The 4,119-nt window shown below is 49.3% G+C and overlaps 1 non-coding gene across 1 annotated transcript; it reads right to left on the bottom strand.

Annotated features, from left to right (window-relative positions):
- Window positions 1–1,272: 1,272 nt before the first annotated feature.
- On the bottom strand, window positions 1,273–1,344 carry TRNAR-UCG. Its single transcript has one exon. It is a non-coding gene; the product is annotated as a tRNA-Arg (tRNA).
- Between the last annotated feature and the right edge of the window lie 2,775 nt (window positions 1,345–4,119).

Genomic DNA, 4,119 nt, shown 5'->3' with positions numbered 1-4,119 from the left:
TGCTGTGGTCACACCTCTCCTTAAGAAGCCTTCACTCGACCCTACTTGTCCCTCTAATTACCGACCCATCTTCCTCCTTCCTTTTCTCTCCAAATTACTTGAGCGTGCTGTTCACCGCCACTGCCTTGATTTTCGCTCCTCACATGCTATTCTTGACCCACTACAATCTGGTTTTCGCCCTCTCCACTCAACTTTCTTTACAACATCCGTAAAATCCGCCCCTTTCTTTCCGAGCACTCTACCAAAACCCTCATCCACACCCTTGCCACCTCTCGTTTAGACTACTGCAATCTGCTTCTTGCTGGCCTCCCACTTAGTCACCTCTCCCCTCTCCAGTCGGTTCAAAACTCTGCTGCCCGTCTCATCTTCCGCCAGGGTCGCTTTATTCATACTACCCCTCTCCTCAAGACCCTTCATTGGTCCCTATCCGTTTTTGCATCCTGTTCAAACTTCTTCTACTAACCTATAAATGTACTCACTCTGCTGCTCCCCAGTATCTCTCCACACTCGTCCTTCCCTACACCCCTTCCCGTGCACTCCGCTCCATGGATAAATCCTTCTTATCTGTTCCCTTCTCCACTACTGCCAACTCCAGATTTCGCGCCTTCTGTCTCGCTGCACCCTACGCCTGGAATAAACTTCCTGAGCCCCTAAGTCTTGCCCCATCCTTGGCCACCTTTAAATCTAGACTGAAAACCCACCTCTTTAACATTGCTTTTGACTCGTAACCACTTGTAACCACTCGCCTCCACCTACCCTCCTCTCTTCCTTCCCGTTCACATTAATTGATTTGATTTGCTTACTTTATTTATTTTTTTTGTCTATTAGATTGTAAGCTCTTTGAGCAGGGACTGTCTTTCTTCTATGTTTGTGCAGCGCTGCGTACGCCTTGTAGCGCTATAGAAATGCTAAATAGTAGTAAATAGTAGTAGTAATATACATATAAGAAGAATAAGCGCTTCTAAATGTTTTAGTATTGAACTGGAGAAGGTTGCTACAGAGCTGACTCATTGGTCCAAGGGGTATGATTCTCACTTAGGGTGTGAGTGATTGTCTTTTCTCATTTGTAAATTGTATTTCAAAGTTTTTGTTTTCCATCCCTACACCATGGTTATTTCAACACGGTTAACTTTAGCGTTCTTTCATTCTTTTTTTCCCCCCTTAAAATAATTTTGAGTGCTTCAAATTGAAAAACTTTCAAAAAGTAATGCTATGGATAAGAAAGATTCTGAAATATATATTTTTTTAATTTTAGGGGCTCAGACAAAAATGGTGCTCCTCCAGGAATCGAACCTGGGACCTCTCAGACCGAACCCAAGAATCATACCACTAGACCAAGGAGCCACTGTGAAAATTAGCCCTGCAATTCTTAACTACTACTACTTAACATTTCTAGAGCGCTACTAGGGTTACGCAGCGCTGTACAAAATAAACAAAGAAGGATGGTTCCTGCTCAAAGGAGCTTACAATCTAAAGAACAAAATGTCAAGTTGGGCAGTCTAGATTTCCTGGGTAGAGGTGTAAAGGTTAGGTGCCGAAGGCGACGTTGAAGAGGTGGGCTTTAAGCAGAGATTTGAAGATAGGCAGGGAGGGGGCCTGGCGTATGGCCTCGGGGAGTTTGTTCCACGCGTTGGGTGAGGCGAGACAGAAAGGGCGGAGCCTGGAGTTGGCGGTGGTGGAGAAGGGTACTGAAAGGAGGGATTTGTCTTGAGAGCGGAGGTTACGGGTAGGAACGTAAGGGGAGATGAGGGTTGAGAGGTGAGGAGGGGCTGCAGATCGAGTACATTTGTAGGTTAGTAGCAGAAGCTTGAATTGAATGCGGTACCTGATCGGAAGCCAATGAAGTGACTTGAGGAGAGGAGTGATATGAGTGTATCGGTTCAGGCGGAAGATAAGACGTGCAGCAGAGTTCTGAACGGATTGAAGGGGGGATAGGTGGCTAAGTGGGAGACCAGTGAGGAGTAGGTTGCAGTAGTCAAGGCGAGAGGTAACGAGAGCGTGGATGAGAGTTCGGGTGGTGTGCTCAGAGAGGAAAGGGCGGATTTTGCTAATGTTATAGAGGAAGAAGTGACAGGTCTTGGCTATCTGTTGGATATGCGCAGAGAAGGAGAGGGAGGAGTCGAAGATGACACCGAGGTTGCGGGCAGATGAGACAGGAACGATGAGGATGTTATCAACCGAAATAGAAAGTGGAGGTAGTAGAGGGGAAGTGGGTTTGGGTGGGAAGACAAGAAGTTCGGTCTTGGCCATGTTCAGTTTCAGGTGGCGGTTGGACATCCATGCAGCAATGTCGGATAGGCAGGCCGAAACTTTGGCCTGGGTTTCCGCAGTGATGTCAGGTGTGGAGAGATAAAGCTGGGTGTCGTCAGCATAGAGATGATACTGGAAGCCATGAGACGAGATCAGGGAGCCCAGGGAAGAGGTGTAGATAGAGAAAAGAAGGGGTCCAAGGACAGAACCCTGAGGGACTCCAACAGAGAGCGGGATAGGTGTGGATGAAGAACCATGAGAGTGTACTCTGAAGGTACGATGGGAGAGATAAGAGGAGAATCAGGAGAGGACAGAGCCCTGGAACCCAAAAGAGGACAGTGTGTCAAGAAGTAAGTTGTGATTGACAGTGTCAAAAGCGGCGGATAGGAGAATGAGGATGGAGTAATGACCTCTGGATTTGGCGAGGAACAGGTCATTACAGACTTTGGATAATGCCGTTTCTGTCGAGTGAAGTGGGCGAAAGCCAGATTGAAGCGGATCGAGGATGGTATGAGCGGCGAGAAAATCAATGCAACGGCTGTGAACGGCGCGTTCAAGTATTTTGGAGAGGAAGGGTAAGAGGGAGATGGGGCGGTAGTTGGAGGGACAAGTAGGGTCAAGTGAAGGTTTTTTGAGGAGAGGTGTGACAACAGCATGCTTGAAGGTGTCAGGGACAGTTGCGGTGGAGAGAGAGAGGTTGAGGATATGACAGATGGGAGGGGTGATAGTGGGAGGGATGGTGGTAAGTAAGTTGGTGGGGATGGGGTCTGAGGAACAGGTGGTGCATTTCGAGGAGGAGAGAAGATGGGCGGTTTCCTCTTCGGTGATATCAGGAAAAGAGGAGAAGGAGGCCTGGGTTGATTTGTTGAGGGAGTGGGAGATAGGATGAAGGGGAGGAGAAGGTTTAGTGGTGAATTCGAGGTTGATCTTCTGGACCTTGTCGCGGAAGTAGTCAGCCAGTGATTGAGGAGAGAGTGAAGGGGGGGTGGGAGCGGAGGGCACTTTGAGGAGGGAGTTGAGGGTGGCGAAGAGACGACGAGGGTTAGAGCTGAGGGAATTAGTCAAGTGAGTGTAGTAGTCCTGTTTGGCGAGGAATAGGGAGGACTGGAAGGAGGATAGCATGAATTTGTAGTGAATGAAGTCAGTATGGGTGCGAGATTTCCTCCATAGGCGTTCAGCCGATCGGGAGCAGGAGCGAAGGTAACGGGTGCAAGGGTTAAGCCAGGGCTGGGGATTAGTGCACCTAGTGGGACGGGAAACAGACGGTGCAAGGGTGTCAAGGGCGGAGGAGAGAGTGGCATTGTAGTTGGAGACAGCCTTGTCGACGGACTCGGAGGATGTGATGGACGGGAGGAGGCCAGAGATACTAGCGGATAAGGTGGGGGGGTCAACTGCCTGGAGATTCCTGGAGGTAGTAGTTAGGGTTGGGCGGGACTGAGGGGGAGGGTGATGAAGTGTGAATGTGATCAGGTGATGGTCAGAAATGGGAAGAGCGGAGACGCAGAGATTAGAGGGCGTGCAGGTAGAAGAGAGGACGAGATCAAGACAGTGACCAGATTTGTGAGTAGGGGTGGTGGAGCTCAGTTGGAGGTTGAAGGAGGAGGTTAGGGTGAGGAATTGAGAAGTGTATGAGTCAGATGGGTTATCAGTGTGTATGTTGAAGTCACCAAGAATGAGGGATGGGGATGAGGGCTCGAGAAAAACGGAGAGCCAGGCATCGAAGTCAGTAAGGAAGGAAGGGAGGGACTTATCAGGGGGACGGTAGATGACTGCAACACGGAGTGGCAGCGGGTAGAATAGACGAATGGAATGGACTTCAAAGGATGAGAAGCAGTGAGACTGTGGTAGGAGGAGGGGTTGAAAACTGCA

Source organism: Microcaecilia unicolor, unplaced genomic scaffold (assembly GCF_901765095.1).
Source record: "Microcaecilia unicolor unplaced genomic scaffold, aMicUni1.1, whole genome shotgun sequence".
Classification (NCBI taxonomy): Eukaryota; Metazoa; Chordata; class Amphibia; order Gymnophiona; family Siphonopidae; genus Microcaecilia; species Microcaecilia unicolor.
The sequence above is the reverse complement of the archived record's forward strand: the minus strand, read 5'-3'. Positions and strand labels throughout refer to the sequence as shown.